This window comes from Camelus bactrianus, chromosome 7 (assembly GCF_048773025.1).
Source record: "Camelus bactrianus isolate YW-2024 breed Bactrian camel chromosome 7, ASM4877302v1, whole genome shotgun sequence".
In the NCBI taxonomy this organism is placed as follows: Eukaryota; Metazoa; Chordata; class Mammalia; order Artiodactyla; family Camelidae; genus Camelus; species Camelus bactrianus.
The window spans coordinates 67,186,617-67,208,556 of record NC_133545.1 but is presented as its reverse complement, the minus strand read 5'-3'; the positions used below and the strand labels follow the sequence as shown (position 1 = coordinate 67,208,556).

Below are 21,940 nucleotides of genomic sequence, written 5' to 3'. Positions count from 1 at the left end.
TCCGTGATGACCGTCCTTCCCCACTGTTCATCTTTACCTGTGGACCTCATGCTTTCAAATTTGGGACTGCTAGCATGATTTTCTGGGATTGTACTAATTTTCTGTTTTGCATTATTTCCTTGCATCTGTCCTCAGCCACTGTATCTGCCCTTATCTTCAGTCAAAGTTATAGAGTCCATGACCCATATAATAAGGTTCTCTTAACAAATTTCTCTTTGCTGAAACTACAATACTTCAGTAACAAACCATAATGAAGTTACGGCCACCTTTCTGGACTATGAGATTTTACACCAATCTTCCTAGAAGTCTATTATTAGTAAGCTAGTTTTAAACATTTAAAATGAAAAATACATTAGAAACCATAAGTTCAAGTTTTGCATAACTAGCCTTCATAAGACACAATACTGAGTTTAGTGATTTTTTTTCAGTCCATATTATAAGAGAACGGATACTTCTGCTAGTAATTCTGTTATGATGTTCACTGCTTCCCCTATTTAAGAGAATGTGTGGAGAAATGTAAATGAAGAATAATAGCATTTCTGGCTGAAACCCTGACAAGCCAAGTAGTAAATTTTTCTTTAATGTGCTTTATCTGACAATTCATAATTCAACAGAATTCTACTTATACTAAGTACTTGCTGGACATTTTTTAAATTGGGGAACAGACTGCAGGATGCCTGCCTGCTGCAGAAATAGACGCCTTCCTGAGCAGCACACACTGTTTTCATTTTGGGTTTTCAAGTCTCAAAGAAAGCATTTGCTTAAAGAAGTTCATCATATGTGCATCGTTAGTCACAGAGACCACTGGGAAATGTAGTTAGACGAGTCTAGCAAAAGAGACGTGCAGAAGGCTTACTTTTTTTTTACTCTATTGTCTTTCACTACCTGATAAGCTTAAACTTTCCAGAGACGTTTGTGCTCATATATAGATTTATAAAATTAATTTCTATGAGAGTCTTATGGGGGACTGCTTAAATATAACATTTAATCAGGCAAGCCCTGAGCGGTTTAAAAAAAAAAAAAAAAAGCAGTGACCTTTCTTAGCTACCAGTAGGAGGGCACTTAGGTTGGAGACAAAGTGGCCTCTTGTATCAGAGTGCATCTATAAAGCATTCAGATCATGATCTTCCTTGTTCTGGGGGCAAAAGAAATCAATTGTACACAATCCTGTCTATTTTAATTCCACTGCCATCAAATCTGTGTAGTGTTTTCAGCTTGTGTAGAGGTCTGTTTTTATAGAAACTATTATAAGTGATTGAAAATGTGGACCCGCCCAGTCTATCTCAGGCATCTGCTTCACAAGATTTTTTTTTATATTAACATCTATAGCAGACATGAAATCATAGCAAAATATAATTCAAAGAGTTTCAAGGTTATACCTTATTCATCAGAGATGGAAGGAAAAGCATTTAATAGATCAGCTGACAAAATGAAGAAAACCACCAGGAATCCTTAACTACAATGGGAGTAGACTTTAAGATCAGCTCTGATAAAAAGTAGACCAGCTCTCCTTTAAATTAGGATTTTAGCACTAACAAACAAAAATTTAGATGTTTTTACAATCAATTTTCAAGGAGATCGAAAAGAATGCTGAAAATCTTCAAATCAGTAGGATCAATTCTCCTGCCATAGTCTTCCCCACCAATGGCAAAGTACAGGATAACAAGATAAGCCCAATTTTATTAGTTTCTGTAGGCACTGGAAAGATCAGATGAATACAGAGTATGCTTGTCTTAAAAACCACTCGTACTTTTTTATAAAATTGTTTCCATGCTTTCCCCAGAAGAATTCTGACCTTTAGGAATAGATGTGGCAAATGTGTTGCAAATATAATACTTTTTTATGGTTTATAACTTCTGTCACAATTGACCACACATCAAAAGTAAATTCTCCCAAGGCTGAGCTTTTAATGGGGTTATTATTTGGAAAATTAATTATGGTTGATTACTACTATGTGATATGCCCTATAATCCTGGAAAAATACTTTAAAATTTCTCTGTAGTTTTGTAGGTTTTAACTTCTGTGCTTTTGGGCTTGTCTTCCAAATTGTACTATAATATCTTTGAGGGCAGTCATTTCTTTGCATCCCCCACAGCTTCAAGTAAAATGTCTTAAACAGTTTAATTAAAAACTTGATTTTCACTTTGAAAAGTCTAAGAAAAAAATACATCACAATATTTTATAGTTTCAATACCTTTCTGAATAAGTAATTTCTGTTATGTGGAATGTAAAAGAGAGACCATTCACAAAAAAATGAGTTGGTAAAAGGTAAATCATAGACCGTGAATCCATGCTCTCCACTAACTATCAATTTTCTCTTACCTTTTAGCAACTGTTGCATAGTTGGGTTGGGGTTTTTTTTGTTGTTGTTTTATGTTTGTTCAATGGCTTACGGACTCTATTTACCAAATAGATATCTACATATTCTAAGAAACTTTTATCTTACAATATTGGAAAGAATGCAATACTTAGCCCTATATGGACAAAGTGCTCTAGGAAAAAATGAATAACTATGATTTTGGTGGAGAATATTTTTACTGGTATAATGTTTACTATGGATATTGTTATTTTGATTCAGTATTTCTCTTAACAAAGAGCACTACTACATCATAAATCAAGACGAGGTCAGTCGTTCCCAGCAGAAAATTAATTCTAACTTACATAGAAGTCAATAAGAATTGAGGGGACATAATTAATATAATGCTAACTCCTCAGTTTTTATCTGCCTGGCTCTAGATTAATTAAAGTCGAGGGATCCCTGCAACTCTGATAGAGCTCCAGTAATCTTACGGTCTCTGAAGGGCAGAATAAAGGATGAGCTCGACCATAAAACAGTTCTGCCTTAAACTTGCTTTCTCCTTGAAACAAGCCTGAAATTTCAGTATACAGGCACGATTTTATTGCCAGGACAAAGAGAAACATTTGGTTGAACGCTATAAAATCACCAGTATTCTACCATTTTGCCCTTACAATTTTTCCTGTTTTAATTTCATGTTGATTTTAACTGTTGTTTTTAAAACATTTCAAAGGGATATGGAGTCACTGTAAAGTACAATCTTTTCTCTACAAATAATCAGGAATCTCAGCAGTGATGAGAATTACATAAATACATTTAAAAGATACAGGAAGTAAAACTTTTCCCTGGACTGGAGCTGCTAAAGAGTGAAAGGAACATAAATTTTTATGGATATGCGAAATACAAATGAGTTGTCGTTAATTGTCGGTGCTTACTGATTTATACTGTCTTATTTCTAGAAGATTTCAAAGGATTGGATGAGTTTTACGTGAGTCAATGTAGAAGAAAGAAACCTTGCACGCAACTCGTATTACAGTGTCCTTGTACTAGAGTCCCTTCAGTAGGCAGACTATTTTGCTTATAATATAGTGAGATAGTGAGCAATTATGCAAAATTCAGCAAGGCTCGTGCAGCTTGCTTCTTCATCAAAGTGCATGGTAACCTTTAGCTATGAAGGTCACACTGAAGATGACAAAAAGAAATGAGGAGTTGGGAAAGGTAAATAAGCATACTACAGTCACTTTACACAAAGTAAGCCTAGGATATAACTGGTTGCAACAAGGATAAAATATGTGGTATTCTCCTCTTCATTATTTCAGTCATTTATTTATTCATTCATTCCTTCCCCACCTATTTACTGAAGCATTCGTACATTACAGGAATATTCTAGGTGCTGGGGTGCCCTCTTGTGAAACTGACATCTTGTGGTACTACTGAAATCCCTGTGCACTCTGGGTAAGCTACAGCTCATCCTATGTAAGAATCTGACAATATTTCTCCTGCTACATTAGCGTCTCCTTAGTAGGAGACGCTATCATCTTTTACAAGGACCATTGCAATAACATCCCACAGCCTCCCGTAGTCATCACAGAACTGCCCAAGTAGGTTTTAAAAACGTAAGCCAAAACGTAAGCCAACATTTTTTTTAAATTACCTGTCTCACTGAGAGTTAAACAAAATATTTTACCATAGCTTTACAAGGAATAATAACCCTTGCTATTCCTCTGACCTAATTTACTACCAGTCCCTCCGTGGTGATGCCATCCAGTATTCTGGATGCCCACTGTTCTTCAGACATGACAAACATGCTTCTGCTTCAGGACCTTTTCACTTACTCCTCCCTCTGCTGAAACACTCTTTTCCAGGCATCCACAAGACACAGTTCCTGGTTCCTGTTGAACTCAAACCAAAACCACTTTTCTCAGAGATGCCTTTCCTGATCACTTTAAGTAGCTCTGACCTCAAGTACTCACCAGCTCAACCACATTATTAAATGTTGCTTTATGCTTAACACAAGCTAATTTGAAGAACAATTGAGTTTTTCAACTTGGAGTTTTATAAAGAAGACAGTTAAATATCTTTAACTTAAGAAAAAAAGCAAACAACTCAATTTAAAAAATGGGCAGAGGACCTAAACAACTAATTGTCCAGTGAAAACATACAAATGGCCAATAGGCACGTGAAAAATTTTTCAGTATCACCTCACACCAGTCAGAATGGCCATCATTCAAAGTCCACAAATGATAAATGCTGGAGAGGCTGTGGAGAAAGGGGAACCCTCCTACACTGTTGGTAGGAATGTGGTTTGGTGTAGCCATCATGGAAAACAGTATGGAGATTCCTCAAGAGACTAAACAGAGATGTACCTGGGCATATATTGGAGGAAACCCTAATAGGAAAAGATACCTGCACCCCAGTGTTCATAACAGCACTATATACAATCGCCAAGATATGGAAACAACCTAAATGTCCACTGACAGATGACTAGATAAAGAAACTGGTATATTTATACAGTGGAGTACTACTCAGCCATAAAAAATGAAACAATGCCATTTGCAGCAACATGGATGGACCTGGAGACTGTCATTCTAAGTGAAGTAAGCTAGAAAGAGAAAGAAATACCATATGATACCACTCATATGTGATCTAAAAAGAAAAGACACTAATGAACTCATCTACAAAACAGACTAGCAGACATAGTAAACAATGGAAAGGGGGTGGGAAGGGATAAATTTGAGAGTTTGAGATTTGCAAATGTTAGCCACTATATATAAAAATAATAACCTTTAATGAAAAAGAAAACGAATCTATGTATGTATATGCATGTCTAGGACATTGTGCTGTACACCAGGAACTGACACATTGTACTGTTCAATTTAAAAATTTTTAATATTAATACTTCTCTAGGGGGTCTAGTCAGATTCTTTATTCACCATGAATAAGGAACCACCACTTCACTTTTCCTTTTGTTTCTGGATGCCTGTTTGTCCAGGTTTATCTAATCCTCTTCTCTTTTTCACAACATCATATTCCTTACATTGTACACATATTTGCTATATTTCTGCAAATCTGTTACTATTTACAGCATTGTCTTAGTTTTGTATCTGCAACTATTTGAAGCTCACATGCAGCACAAAAGTATTTTATCAGTTTATTTTGTGGCAGTATGCTTTTCCCATGAATTATGCAAAATTCTGCTGTTTCCTATTGAACAAGAAACATCTGCTGCATATCAGACACTGTCCAAATATTGGAGCTACCCAGAATAATACACACAGCCAACCATCAAATAAATGGGAATTAGGCTCCACTTTTTGAAACAAAGAGTACCAAAGATTTTGTGGACACATTTTTAAACCACCACACAAACAAACATTTAAAGGTACGGTTGATATCAAAAGAGTATGCAAGCTCCACTGTGGCCACAAACAAACTGAAAACTGCAAGCACAGAGGTAAAGGAGCTGGCCTGGGGTCTCTATCTATTAAAGAAACGTAGAGAATTATTATGGAATACACCTCTGAACTCATTTTCCAACCTCTCTTGCTATAAGGTTAGCCATGTGACTATTCTGACCAATAAAATATGAATGAAAGTAGCAGGAGTAATTTACCTAGCATGTCCTCTTCCTTTTTCTGTCTCCCCTATGTGGCTGGTAGTGAAAGACTCCAAAATGTCAGTCACATGATCAAAGAAGTTTGGATCCCAAAGTCATCATTTGGAGAACTACGCAGGAATCTGGTAAGTGCAGGACTTCACATTACTTACACAAAATAACTTGTATAACGTCAAGTCACTGAGACCTCAGAGTTCATCAGTTATAGAAGAATGACTCATTTATTCCAAATAATCCAGAAGTTATTTGGAATAAAGTATTCTCAAGAGGTGTTCTTCTGAAACAGAACCATAACGTATGTGGCAAAGGTCAGCAAATTTTGCAAAAGGCCAGCTGATAAATATTTTAGGCTTTGAGGACTGTGTGGTCTCTATCGTAACTGTTCAGCCACCCTGCACTCGGCCAGAGCATAATGAATGGATGTGGTTGTATGCCAGTAACATTTTATTTAAAAGAACAGGCCAAAGGCCAGATTTGGCCCATGGCTTACAGTGTGAAGAGGAAATTGATGATGAAGAATGGAGATGTTGTGGATCACACTATGCAGCAGCAGAACTGTTGCCATGATACTGGAGTTGTCACCATGTGCCTAGTGAGTTAAAAGGTGTAGCAAAAGTGATTTTAAAATCCTAGCACTAGGGTGTGCTTGCTAATACTGAAAAGAGCTAATAAACAGAGAAGGATGGGTCATTTAGCAAGTAAAAATAAAAAGAATATCACAGATTCCAAGAATTGAAAAAGCTGAATATTTTCAGACCTGAACCAAAGAGATTAAATGTTAAATGGCTTTAAATGGCTTTGGGCAGTGAAGAGCTAGGAAGTTTCCGCATATGCATGAAGTGAATCAAGGATCACAAAACCAGGGTAGGAAGTGGCCTTCACATCCTATCTTTGGGGCCGCCACTGGGTTAAGGGAGGGACAAAGGGACCAAAAAAGCAGAACTGAACTGGCTGTTTTAAGGGCACTGTTTTGCCAAAGAAATAAGCTCCAGTAAAAAAGCTTTCAGGTAGCTGCAGACACTAGAGACGGTGCAGTGGAAATCACCCAGAGGATAGGATTAACTCCACTATTCACCTGTAAAAAGTCCATGCAAAATCACACCTTTAACCTTACGTGAGGACAGAGAATGCAAATTTAACTGTGAACAAAAACAGAAAGAGTGCAGGACTATCCCAAATGCTCCCACCCAGCCCCATGCACCTCAGTGCTTTGTGGCAAGGAGAGGAAGAAAAAAATTACAAGAAACACAGAGGAGGGACACTAGCTAAGGAGCCAGAGGCTGAGATGAAGCAGCCAGAGAACGATGAAATCTTCACGAGGGTTGAAGATGCTGAGGGGAAAAAGCAAAAAGCGTATCACAACCCAGGCCTCCAGGAAAGGATTTCAAAGTATGTTCTCTTAAGAGCCTAACACTATAAAAAGAATCGGGTGCAGGATTTAGAGAGAGACTCCATTACAGGCATCCAATTTAAAGAGGTAAATTGTTTAATGGGACAAGCTTCTTAATCAGGAAATGTGTCTTTACTGAGTTTGGTGGTACACTCGGGAACAATGTGATAGTGCGTGTTCACTGGAGGGTATTCCCACGCTGCTCCTCTAGTTCAGCGACCACTATTTTTAACTGAGCAGTGGTGTCTTTGGGGGAGACAAAATATTTTTCTTCTATTTAGATGTCTTTTCTTGTCTCATCTAAGACTTGTGAGGGGAAAAAGTATGATTTTAAAGTCTTCCAAACACATAACTACTGAAGAGGAAAAGGAAAAAAAGAGGGGAAGGAGTGAGCTCTGGCAATTAGGTGATGAAAAGGAAAACAGTGGGAGAAAGTGGAAAATGTAGTTTCTCAAGATGAAAGAATCAAAGCAGGGGAGGGTAGGGCTCAGTGGTAGAATGTGTACTTAGCATGCATGAGGTCGTAGGTTCAATCCCCTGTACCTCCATTAAATATATATATATATATATATATATATATATATATATATATATATATATGTGTGTGTGTGTGTGTGTGTGTGTGTGTGTATGTATGTGTATATATGTGTGTGTGTGTGTGTGTGTGTGTGTGTGTATATATATATATATCAATAAATAATTACCTACCCCCAAAAGTATTTTTACATAGTTTTGTAAAGAGTATGTGTATAAATATAACTGAATCACTGTGCTGTACACTAGAAACACAACATTGTAAATAAGAAAAAATTTTTAAAGAGACAATCAACCTCCTCTATCACTAAACCAAACAACAAAACACTGCTAAGTTACTGTTCTTGGCTAAGCTAACAGAAAATGGTGCCATTAAAGTAAGAATCATGTAAAACACATGGATATCATTCAGAATGAACACAAGAAAAGTCAAGTCCACAGAGATCTACTGCAGGAAATCAAGTAAAAAAAAAAGGTACATACAATTTAAATAAGGAACCTTCCCCTCCACTCCCACATACACAAAGATACCATCAACCCAAAGAAAAGTAAATTTACACACAAAATAGCATTTAAAAAATACTAAAAGAAGCATTTGAACATATGAAAAGCTACTGGAGATCAGAAAGCAAAAACTAAACATCAAAATGGGTTTTTTAAAAAAGCACAAGCTTTACCCAACTAAATTATGGCTGTGACATTTTCAAAAAAGTATAGAGAGCAAGCATTTTAAAAACTGTATGAATATACCCATAAAGGGAGATGAGCGGGACACTACTGTAGAAATTACATTTTTTAAGTGAGAGAAAATTGTCATAAAATGTTTTATTAGTTTCAGCATACAGTATAATGATTCAACATATGCATACAATGTGAAATGAGCCCCAGAACTAATCTAGCTAACACTGGTCACTACACGTAGTCAAATTGTTTTCATCATGAGAACTTTACTCTCTTAGCAACTTTCAAACACATAAAACAGTATTATTAACTCCAGTCACTATGCTGTACATCACATCTCCAGAACTTAGGTATAACTGGAAGTTTGTACCTATGGATTACCTTCATGCTAGGTGTTTTGCTAAGAGAGATAATGTAACTAAAAATTGGGAGAAGGGAGAGGAAAAAAGAAAAACACTAAAGCCTCACTGTTTTAGAAACAAGAAGTATTAAAGGATGCCAACCCCCCAAAAACTGATAAAGCAGATAGTAAAAGGTTAAATAAGAAAATGGAATTAAAGTCACTAAAGGAGGTCTAAGTACCAAGGCAGTCCCAAGAAAAACCATTCCACCTTCTTCAATATCCAGGTTTTTTTTTTAATAACAGGGCAAAAAAAAAATGCATATCCTTTAGATAAACATACCTAATAATATAACAGAAGGCACACAATGATAAATTATAATGCAGTTGAAGCTAAACCAGCAAGTTCTAAAAGTAAATGTGAAATGTCTTAATCCTTCCAGTAAGAGAAAAAATATTTTCAATTTGGGACTCGCATGCAGGTGAAAAAGAGGGTCATAATATTCCCAGTGTTAAAAAAGGAAACTAGCTAGGGAGATCTGACAGAATCATGAAAGGGGTAGCGTATCTGTGACGAAAATGAAAGCAGCTCTTTCGCCTGTTTGCCCATTTCTGTCCACCCCCAAACTCGGAACTGCTTCACAGGAAGGAGATCACTAAGCAACTGAAACCCCAACTTGTGTTCTCCTGAATGCACACTTGCCTCGCCTAACCTGTTAACTGTTTTCCTAGATAAAAAGAAGATGAAGAATTAAGTAGTTAAAGAGTGATTAGCTCTCTACCAACAGCCCCCGCGCCAAGCCTACAGGCAGGTCACAGGGCAAGTTAACATCTGAAGAGAGTCCGCCAGCCTGCGTGCAGTGGAGAGTGATGCAAACGCAACCTCCTGCCCCGGTGATTCACTCAGATTCTTACCCCCATTTTTCCCTTTAAGCACTGTCATGGTTGACCAGAATCTTTGGAATTAGTCCCTGGACACTAGTCCACAGTCTCCCCATATTGTCAGCTTTTTGCATTAAGCGTCTCTTCTTTCTACTGACACCTGCCTCTTGAATTATTAGCTTTTAGCAGCTGAACCTGAGTTCAGTAACAACAAGTTCCCCTTCTGTTTTCCCACGGAGCGTTCTACTTGCAGTTGCTTAATCAGGAAACGTAACGTCACTGAGTTCCACGCAGTCAGCAAAGGAACAATATGACACTGTATGTTTTGTTAGTGGGGTATTCTCAAGCTAGTTCAGCAGGCACTATTTTCAACGTAGCATTGCTGTCCGTTGAGGGAGACGAAACATTTTTGACTTACTTAGATGTATTTGCCTGTCTCATCCCAGACTTGGGAGATTCAGTCTCCATATGTGCTGTCATCTCTCCCTCTGCACCATACCCAATCACAAATGTTCTGTTTTTGTTATTTATCTCCCTAACCTGGTTATATATGTTCTTCCATCTGTCATTAAAATAAGTTACTTAGCCTTCTTCAGTGGTGCCTTGGACTAGCACTGGTGCAATCGTTCTGGTTTCCTTTTCTTTATCCGAACTGAGTCACAGTACTTTCAAAGTTAAAAGGTCAACTAGCACTATCTCCACACACAGCACAACAGTTAGTCCACAGGCAAAGGCAAAGGACCCATTCCGGCACACTAAAGTTGTACTCTTACATCACATCGTTCGGAAGGATATGCAACCTGGTTGCCAATATCTGTCATCAGAGACAGTGACCACGCAGGTGGATCATCTCCACAGTATCCACTTGAAACTATGTAAAGGACTAAGAAGCTTCTAAGAATATAAAAATGAAAAAAATCAATTTAAAAGTATGTTAGGACTCATGCAATAAAGCCTCCTGGCTTTAGGTTTACCCTACCTTCCTTTTGGAATTAGGGCAGCAAGAAACAAAAATCTAACATCTCCTTTTCTTAAATAACTCTGGGATATTTTGGATCGTAAAGACACACGGGCACGTACCTATTTAACAGAGTGCAACGCAAAAAGAGGGTGAGGCATTCTCCTTTTGCATAGGACACGGGAGAGCACGGAAAGGATGCCACATTACACAACCCCCGGCAACTGAGCAGCTGTACATGGTGCCAATGTGAGTTCCAGGCACTGGTGAGTTAGCAGGAATGTAAAAAGGCTCAGTAGCAGCCAGACCCCTTATCCAATGGGAAAATGGGCAGAAGACCTAAATAAACTTTTCTCCAAAGAAGACATCCAGATGGCCAACAGGCACTTGAAAAGTTGCTCTATGTTACTAATTATTAGAGAAATAGAAATCAAAACTATGATGAGGTATCACCTCACACCAGTCAGAATGGCTATCATTCAAAAGTCAACAAATGATAAATGCTAGAGAGGCTGTGGAGAAAAGGGAACCTTCCTACACTGTTGGTGGGAATGTAAATTTGTGCAGCCATTGTGGAAAACAGTATAGCAATTCCTCAAAAGACTAAAAAGAGACTTACCCTATAATCCAGCAATCCCACTCCTGGACATATATGCAGAAGGAACTCTAATTCAAAAGGATAAGTGCACCCCAATGTTCATAGTAGCACTATATACAATAACCAAGACATGGGAACAACCTAAATGTGTATCAACAGATGACTGGATAAAGGAGCTGTGGTGTGTGTGTGGAATGGACTACTACTCAGTCATAAAAATGAATGAAATGATGCCATTTGCAGCAACTTGGATGGACCTAGAGATCACCATATTAAGTGAAGCCATTCAGAGAAAGACAAATGTCGTATATCACTTTCATGTGGAATCTAAGAAAAAGAGATACAGATTTTATTACAAACCAGAAACAGACTCAACGGACACAGGAAACAAACTGTGGTTACCAGGGGGTAGGGGGAGGGATAGATTAGGAGTTTGGGATTAACAGATACACATTGCTGTACATAATAGACAGATACACATTACTATATATAATAGATAAACAATAAGGACCTATTTATATGGTACAGGGAACTATATTCAATTTCTTGTAATGAGCTGTAATGGAAAAGAATCTGAAAAAATACATATCTATGTATATGTATGTATAATTGAATCACTTTGCTGTACATCTGAAACTAAGGTCGTAAATCGACTACACTTCAACAAAAATAATAAAAAAGTAAATTTTAAAAAATTAAAGTAAATAAATCAAATGTAAGAGAAAAAAAAAAAAAACGGAAGAGAGCAGAGTTGATACAGGTGGTGGCACCTGGCAGAGCCTCAAGGTACCCATCTAAAACTGAAGAGCCAAGCAGATACCTTGGCTCCAGGTTAACATTATGTACCTACAATACTGCAAGTTTACACACATACTTGCAACTCTTGGAGGCTCATGAAATATAATTGCCAGCACTTTCCCCTCTTCTTGGGCTGAAATTTTTAACTCTCTGGCAAAATGTTTCTTCACGTCAGTTCAAATCCCCACATCAGTGGGAGAATACAGAGTAGCAGCAGTATGCAGAACTGGGCAGAAGCTCAAGTTCCTTTTGATGAAAGCTTAATGGTATCCTCCAGCCTCAGAGGAAATCAGCTGCTAGTCAGTGGTGTGGACCGACATGTTTAATGAAGCTGTCAAGGAGGTCAGCAGGCACGTGTGTCGGTCTGCAGCGTGCTGCCACCTTTCCTAGACAGCGCAGATGATTCCTGTGAATATTTTCTGGACTTAAAAGGGAATAATTGTTCCAAATGCTAACTTATTTGCAGTTAACCTTGGGTACATAATACTGAAGAAAATTAATTCTTTGAGGTTACTTTATGTAAAGTGTAAAGGAGACCTTGAAAATGCAGGTCACAGACTTCAGCAAAGTCCCTCCTAGTTTCTTCCTTCAACACTGTATTCTTAAAAGTGTGCCCACAGAATTTGCTTGCATGGCAGAGAGCATTCATTTTCTTAGCCAGTCATTATATTTTTATTTTAAAAGCTTGGGTAAAATTCTTCGTATTTCTCTGAATATATTTAAGTCTGTTCTATTAACCTCCCTGATATCTCACAGCCAAATTTAATACAATTTACAGAGCCCCTTTGAAAGCGTCCATTTCATATACATATATTCTAAGAAAAACTAACAATTATTAACTGTTAACTGAATGGTATTTTTAAAACCTCCAAACTGTGTGAAGGTATTGTCCCCAATCAACTTGGGAAGTAGAAGAAGGACTTCTAACAAACAGAAAGGCTGAGCACAGAGAACCAGGAATCAGAGTAGGGCCAGGGCTCCTCTGCAGACGACCAAAACCCTCATCTGCTCCTGCTGCACCAGCATCAGCTCGTGTTGCTGCTCAAAGTACGTCCTCCTCGAGAATTCTAAAGCCAAATACTACCTGTTGAATATCTGAATAGATATTGATGGCTTAACAGTGAAGCCCTCATTGTATTAGTCAGTGTTCAAAGTGTCAGTATTACCAGCCCAAGTGAATTACAGACACACGCCACTTCTAGTAAGCAGAATGAATGCTCATTAGCTATTCAGACTGCAGCCATCCTGCCTCGGTTTGAAGTCTGACTCTGCTGGTTAATTGAAAAATTTATTAGCCTCTCTTTTCCTTTGCTTTCTCAGTTTTAAATGGGGATAATTACAGTGCTTACTTTATGAGATTGTTTTTAAGATGAATTAAGTGGCTGTACCTAAAATACTTCAAACACCTCTTGTCACAGAGTAAGTGTTATAAAGCATTAGCTTCCTATGATTAAGACACAATTAAAATACAATAAGAAAGAATTGTATTTTAATATATGTATGTTCATGTGTAACTGAAAAATTGTGCTCTTCACTGGAATTTGACACAACATTGTAAAATGACTATAGCTCAATAAAAAATGTTAAAAAAAAAAAAAAAAGCTGTATGTCATCCCACAAACTAAGGAGAATCAAGTTCCCAAAGATAATCCCAACAATAATAACTATTGATCTGTGATAATAATAATCCCTAAGAGGTTTCTTGTTAAATAAAATCAGACACATGTGCCCACAGAGAAGTGAATATGGTTCACTGCTTAAAATTCTTTCAGCTTCTCTGGGCATGAGGCCTATAATTAAACATACATTTGTTTTGCTTTGCTTTATTTCAGTTTGAGTACTGGCTTCCTCTTGTTCCCTTTGTTTATCAAATAATTATTTTGTTTCCAGTATCTCAAGAACTTTCTCTAAAAAGAAATAGCCAAAATTATATGTAAAGCATAGGTACCTTTTTCTGTAAAGCTCAAAGCTGAGTATTGTAAGTACTATAAATATTGCCTTTAGGGACTCTCCATGTGCCTAAGGTGATGGAAGACCAATAGAACTGGGGGAAAACTGGGCAAGTTTGTTTAACCTAGCAGATTTATTTTAAATCTCTGGACATTTTTTTCTCTTGCTGAGTCCTCCCTAGACTGGACTAACATTCAGGGCATATCTGATTCCACAGGCCAATAATATTTGTTGAGATTATGTTGATTTAAAGATCCTGGCCTTATTCTGTATCCTTTTATGTCACCACTGGAACTGAGAGGTCCAAAGTTACAGCTACTAGTAGCTACAGTACATTCAGGCATATACTGTTGCTGGGAAAAGATGACCTAACCTTGCACCAGAACAGTATCATGCTCTTCCTCAAACCACTATTTATCCAACTATCTTCCCTGTCTAACTACTTCACAGTCTACTAACCAATTATTTCTTCAGCCTAGAAATATCCCTAGTCTTTAAAATTCCTCTAATTAAAATGAAAATGCTCATGTAAATGAAGGTGGCCCTTTTTGGTTCAAATGTCCATTGAGAACAACTTAATTACCAGGTTATACTTATAAATGTATATCTAGCACATCCTGGTGGCAGAGACCCTTCAGGAGTAAGCCACAGAATAATTCATCTGGATGAAAGCTAAAGGACAGTAAACATTCTAAAGAAATTATTTTGCCTGAACGTGGTGTATTTTGCCATTTATGTAATCCAAATAATAATTAAATTGTATGATTGAATGATGATGCGTTATTCATTGCTGTATCACCCAAGTCTGGCTAAGGGGCCTAGTTTATAGTAACAACTGAAATGTGTACTAAAAGTCTGAATGAGTAAATGAATGAATTAGTAATTGTAGCAACCAGATTGCAATTTTTCCACTTGATATTTGACTTAGACTCAGGTTTAAAACTCCGTTAGTTCTTCAAAACCTGTTATAAGTTCCCTTATTAAAGAACAAACCTCTTAATTTCTGCTTCTGGACAAAATGCAGTAACAGGGATAATGTATAAATCTTAAAAAGTCAGTACAAGATACATAGGATAAAACTGCAAAATGCTGATAAAAGAAATCAAAGATCCAAATAAAGGGAAAGACATTCTGTGTTCATGAACAGGGAACAAATGATGCTGTAACAACTGGATATCCATATACATAAAAATAAATGTTCATTATATCTTATTCAAAAATTAACTCAAATTATTTCATGGCATAAAGGTAAAGCCTAAAACTATAAAACTTTAAGAAAACACAGGATAAAAATATTTGCTTCCTTGGGTGAGGGAAAGATTTCTCAGTTATGAGAGAAAAAGCACACTCCACAGAAGAACAAACTGATAAATGGAACTTTATAAAAATTAGAAACTTAGGGACTTTTAAAGATACTATGAAAAGAATAAAGGAACAAGCCACAAACTGGGAGAAAATATCGAGGAGCGTGTATTTGATAGAATTGTATTCAGAATGTACAAAGAACTCTCAAAATTCAGTAACAGAAAAACCAGATTTTTAAATGGGCAAACATTTGAAAATGGGCTTTGCTACAAAAACAAAAGGTGTACAGCAAATAAGCTCATGAAAAGATGACCCACATAATTCATTAGAAAATGTAAGTTCCCAAGTATCTTATTAGAAAATTTAAATTAAAACCACTTGAATAACACTGCATAGCTATCAGAATGTCTAAAATTTAAAGCCTGACTATATCAAGTGTTGTGGAGAATAGAGAGGAATGGGAAATCTCAACATACTTGCTGTAAAAGTAAATGGTGCAACCACTTTGGAAAACAACTTAGCAGTTTCCTTAGAAGTTAAAAATACAGGTTTAGTATCATCCATCCCTTTTACCTCTAGGGATGCAGCCAAGAGAAAAAGGAAGCATAAATCCATATGCAGACATGGGTACACTGGGGTTCACAGCAGCTTGATTTGTCATAGTCACCATCAAAAACAGCACACATGTCCATCAGCAGGTAAACTGATGAAGAAATTGTGGCATGTCCTTACAATGAAATACTAGTCAGCAATAAAGAGAAAGGAATTGTCGATACATGCAGCAACATGGAAGCATCTCCACGTTATTGTGATGAGTAAGAGAATCCAGACAAAAAGGAATGCATGTTACATTACACAATTTATGTAAAGTTCTGGGTATGCAAACTAATCTACAGTGACAAACTGCAGATCAGTGGTTGTCTGGGGTGGGGAAGGGTGGGAGAAAGGAATTATAAATTGGTCAGATACAACTTACTGCCAAGGGTTCTAGAAGGAAAAAAGGTTTTCTCTGTTGTACATATAACTTTTCTGTTTTTGGCTGTTTACGATTTTTAAAAATATTTTTATATGCTGAATCCTCTCTCCAAAATTAAAGTAATAAATATAATCTAAATACTTAAAAAAACAAAAAATAAATTGGTTCAGATAAACCTTCCAAATGATGGATCTGTTCAGTTCTTGATGTGGTCCTAGTTTCATGGGTGCACATATATGTCACAATTTATCAAATGATGCTATTTAATATGTTCAATTTATTTTATGCCCACCGTACAAAAAAATTAGGAAAACAAAACATTAAAAAAAAAAACAGGTTGAGAGGTAAGTAGAGGAAAGTTTCTTTAAAACAGGCTGAGGGTAGCCCAATAATTCTTTTCATAAATTATGCATAATGATGGCCATTCCCCATAACTAAGACCCATTTAATTCTATGAACCTTTATTTTCTACATTATCTAGCATGCCCTGAGTGTTAGATGCTGTGCTAACAGCTGAGGATTTAAGGGGGCAGTAGAGTCTATGTGGAATAGTTTAGCACAGTGGTTGAGAGCACTGGATTTATTGCATCCTGACCTGGGTTTACCATCCATCGCTACCCCTTCCCTGCTAAATGATCACAAGATGAATATGCAAATTATCTAAGCTCTAGCTTCCTCTAGTGTAAAATAAGATTAAATGGGATAATATGTATTATGTTCTCACTAATGCATGGGGTGCGGTATGTGTTCAATAAGTTATTACTACTTCATATTACCATGAAAATAAAAACAATGCTTTTGAGCATATCAGCAAGAGTCCAGAGAAATAAAAGAAAGAACTGATTTGGAGAACACTGAAAAGCTTTTAACAGGCTTATTTCTTCTCACGGAAGCTGTGATAATTTGTCAGTCTAAAAATACACTTTCTAGAAACCTTCTGCCTTAAGTATCCTATTTTTCAGTGGCTAAAGAAACCCAAGATTCCTTTAAAATGTCAGAATGGCACACATGACACCAACTAGTGGTGTCTCAGTTAGCAAACTGCAATTCAATTATCCACATGCAAGATGAAGAAAATAAAACTCCAGCACCCATTTTAAACAGCCTTCTGTCAGCTGCAGCAAAGATCACCTGCTGCTTGAAAGTTGTTCTCAGCCAAAACATCAAATATACTTTCAAACATCTTTTTTTTATTTCAGTTGGGACCTAGGATGCCTCTACTGGCAATCTGCAGAGCTTTCTCAACAGTATCTGACTTTCGAACCATAAAGTGATTGTATTTCTGATCATTACCTTTGGGACAGGAGGCAGGCAAGGTAGAAGAACAAGTGAAATATACCACAGCTTCTTTATCCAGTCATCAGCCATTGGGCATTAGGGTTGTTTCCATGTCTTGGCCATTGTAAATAGTGCTGCTGTGAACACTGGGGTGCAGGTATCTTTTCCAGTTACAGTTCTCTCTGGATGCATGCCCAGGAGTGGGATTGCTGGATCATATGGTAAGTCTGTTTGTAGTCTTTTAGAGGGGTCTCCATACTTTTTTCCATAACAGCTGCACCAAACTATATTCCCACCAACAGCATAGGAGTGCTCCCTTTTCTCCACAGCCTCCCCAGCATTTATTGTTTGTGGACTTTCGAATTTATACAATAGACTACTACTCAGCCATAAGAAATAATAAAATAATGCCATTTGCAGCCACATGGATGGACCTGGAAAATGTCATTCTAAGTGAAGTAAGCCAGAAAGAGAAAGGAAAATACCATATGATATCACTCATATGTGAAATCTAAAGAAAAAAAAGACAGACAAACTTATTTACAAAACAGAAACAGACTCACAGACATAGAAAACAAACTTATGGTTACCAGGGGGAAGTGGGTGGGAAGGGATAAATTGGGAGTTCGAGATTTGCAGATAGATAAACAACAAGTTTCTACTGTATAGCACAGGGAACTATATTCAGTATCTTATAGTAACTTAATGGTTAAAAAGAATATGAAAACAAATATATTTATGTTCCTATATGGCTGAAGTACTGTGCTGTACAGCAGAAATTGACACAGCATTGTAAATTGATTATACTTCAATAAAAATATATTTTAAAAAGAATGAATGGAGGGCTAAAATCCCTCTTCAAAGCATGACGTTCCACCTAGAACACCAGCAGGAGGACCTAATACTGTGAAGGGCTTAGGCTTGGCTGCGATGCAAAGTCCACTATTCCCTTCTTCAGAATTTCCAGGCTAGGTACCTGTTTCGATGGCCAGGAAGAGCCAATACTGAGAGGGAAAGATGTTTCGTTGAAGCTAATCCTGCACAGTGACTGTGCCAGAGGATCCCCTTTTCCAGCAGCTACGCTCCGTGAAGCCGAGATATGGGGGTGGTTCAAAAATGTGGACAGTAACTCGGCATTTTAAGACCGGATCACTCCCCCGACTCTGACCCCTCCACATCACTGGTAGAGCACAAATAGCTCCTGGAATTCTACTTGTTAAACTTTTAACAGTGGTGTATTGGGATAGTATACTGGTCAGGGGAATGCATTAGCTGGTACAACCTACCAGGCATTTGAAACTTACAGAGCAAACTATTACAAGCGCAGTGGGATTGGGCAGTTTATTGCAAAACTGCATTGGTGCTGTACAGAAAGATACTAAAATACTGAAGGCCATCATCAACCATTTTAAAACCAAGTATGAAAACCAGAGGACCTCTGTGATAGCATACAAAGCCTGATCTCCTGTATCAGGAGTAGGGACAAAATATTGTATCCTGGGCAGAAGACCAAGGATACGATCATCTGAGTAACTGAGCTTCAAAAGGTTAAATATTCTGATGAGGTAAGTCTTTTAGGTCAAGATCAGAGTCCTAATTGGGAAAACCTAGGAGTCTGACATGCAGAATGGAGACATCTGGGAGGAATCCTCCAAGATTTTAGGTACCCAGATTCCTGAAACTTCTGAGTCTGCAGAAGTGACTGACCTCTGTTAAGAGCTAGGCCTTCCCTCATGCTGGCAGGGTGTGTCTCTCCCCATCAAGGCGACGGTTTCCCCTAAGGATATACACCATCTTCCTTCCTGACTAGGCATGTGGCTAGGGTTAGGTCATGGCACAGACTAGCTGGGGACATCCCAGGCCTGTTAAGGAAGGAAAGATCATATGTCCAAAACAAATGGCAAGACTTACATAGCACGCTTGTTCAAGGGGTCCAGAACAACAGCAACAAAAAGTGCAGAGAAGAGTTGATAGATTTGGAAGCACTCTCCTAAGACAGAGAATTATAAACAAAGATTTCAGGAAATAATTCCTCATAACATGGAAAAAGTAAAGAGAAGGCCTGTTGTTAAGCCAAGTGGAATTGCCATGGCAGATGGTGAAAGGAAAAATTAAAAGGCTCAGGTAACTGGGCATTCTTGAAGAAATAAATTATATGTGTCCAGAACACCCGCCAGATGATTGTCTTCCACAGGGAGGCACAGAGCCAAAAGAAATGCTGCTGGAGAGAGGCATGAAAAGTTAACTAGAGTGAACTGGTGGCTCTTTTCTGTAGACATGAGCTGAAGATGAGAGGACTTTACCCAACCAGGATCGCAGACACTGTCACAGTAGAAGCCAAGAGGCTGAGTTTGAATGCTGTAAGCGGGTGTCTTACTGACTGACAAGAGTGCAGTTGCATTAAAGAGGCCTGACATCTAGAAAGTTACCGAGTAGGCCAACAGAACCATAACAATGCTAGGGGCAAAATAGATGGGCTGCCAAGAGTACTACTCAGCTTATAGGAGAGTCACTGAGAGGCTGAGAGTGGTCACTCCCATAGAAGTCTTGACCTTTGACCCATTTTACAGACCCAAGTGTCTTGACAGGTAGAATTCTTTGCTTGACCCCAAATCCTTTCTCACCTGGAATCCTTTGCATCCTCCTCTAAAAGAAGGATCCTGCCAAAGCCCAAGTATGCATGATTATGTTCCCTCAGTCCTTGCCCAAAGTTACTAATGGCCAGTTAGCCAGGTATTTCAGGAAAAACAGAGCACCCAGATCTTTCAAGGAATATTAGAAATAGAATGTGAGTTGATATTAATATCCAGGAAAGCAAAGTGTCATCTTGGCCCTGTTGCTACAGTGGGGAGTACATGGGAATCTGGTTAAAAAAAAAAAAAAAAAGTCCTGGCCGAGGTCTGACTTGTGATGGGTATTCTGAGCCTCCTGCGGTTCCTGAATGTGGAACTGGGATGGACACACTTTGCAACCGATTCAGCGCCCATACTGAGTCCTCGGCATGTGAGGTAAGAGGAAAGGGTAATGGATAACACAAGTGAAAGCCTCTGAAATTTCCCTCAAAGAGCTAGCTCAGTACATCAAAAGCAGTATTACATTCTGGACAGGGACGGCAGCGATGAGTTAAGGATTTTGATAATATGAATCCATCTTCATTATGTTCAATTACTGCTACCTTTGGACCTTCTTTTAACATCTTATTTGTTACACTTACCATCTCTATCTTTGGATAGCAAAATAGTATTTTATAAGTCCTGGATGTTTTGGAAATATAAAATTTTTTTCTGATGTTTTAATACCTATCTTTGCATTTTAACCTACATACTTATTTTTTAAGTATAAAATCATCCAAGCTATTTTCTTTCTCCACATAAAGATGTTAGCTTCTTTGTGCCACCCACTGCTTAGCCTGTTTTCTTTTTTGCTTAGTTTTAGCTTTTTTATTTGTTTGTTTTACACAAGTATTTTATAGTTAAGGATATATTAAATTCACCAAAAAGTTATTGAATATCATGTTACTCTGATATTCTGCGGATGCATATCCTACCATCTTCTTCCTTCATTTCCCTTTTCACTGAAGTGTATTTAAAAATAATTTTTAACAAGGTTTTCTGGTTATTAGACTATCACAGTGTTTCTCACTATCTTTTATTCTTACTCTCGAATGACAACTTAGCTGGGCATACATTTCTAGGCTATTTTTCCTTAACACTTTGAAAATATTGTTTAAGTGCATTCCAGCATCTGTCGTTGCTGAAGAGAATTTTGTTGTCTCTTTAATTCTCATTTCTTTTGTCAGTCACCTGGCAGCTTTGAAATGTCTTCTTTAATCTCGATGGTCTGCAGTTCAACTATGATGTCTAGGTTATGTTTGGTCCCTATTTTTAATTTCTATTTACGCAGAACACTAGGAGATACATTAAATTGAAGATCTAGCCTGCTTTAATTGAAAACTCTCAGCTCTTGCCTCTCCAGATACTGCTCTTCATGGCTCTTTCAGTTTCTATTTTCGGATCTCTTAGAATCTTGATGTGCCTCCCATGGCTCTCATTTACTACTTGTCCCTTTACCAGTGATATGCTCTGGGGTGAACTCTTTCGTAACCAATTTCCTATTTCCAATTTTATGTTCAGTCTAGAGCTTTTCCTGCCTCTTAAATCTTTTATTTTAATAAATATATTGGTTTAATTTCAAGATGCTTACTTTGATCTCTCTCCTACCCCATCTTTTCTTGTTTCATTTCTGTTTGGCTTCACAATTTATTCTATAGATGTGATTTATTATGTTTTGAACACTCTAAACATGCTCCATTTTAAATGTTATTAGATTGCTTTGTAA

The 21,940-nt window shown here is 37.5% G+C and overlaps 2 long non-coding RNA genes across 4 annotated transcripts in view; one reads left to right on the top strand and one right to left on the bottom strand.

Moving 5' to 3' along the window:
• LOC105062372 (uncharacterized) overlaps positions 1 to 21,940 on the bottom strand; it is a 375,037-nt gene that overhangs the window by 43,173 nt on the left and 309,924 nt on the right. The window lies entirely within an intron of this gene.
• The window catches only part of LOC123614502 (uncharacterized), a 455,655-nt gene that overhangs the window by 411,749 nt on the left and 21,966 nt on the right, over positions 1 to 21,940 (top strand). Inside the window, exon 7 of one of the 2 annotated variants that reach the window (XR_012508249.1) lies at positions 5,956 to 6,037. The exons of the other annotated variant lie outside the window; for it this stretch is intronic. This is a non-coding gene — a long non-coding RNA (uncharacterized LOC123614502). The remainder of the gene's footprint in view (positions 1 to 5,955; positions 6,038 to 21,940) is intronic. 2 annotated transcript variants of the gene reach the window in all.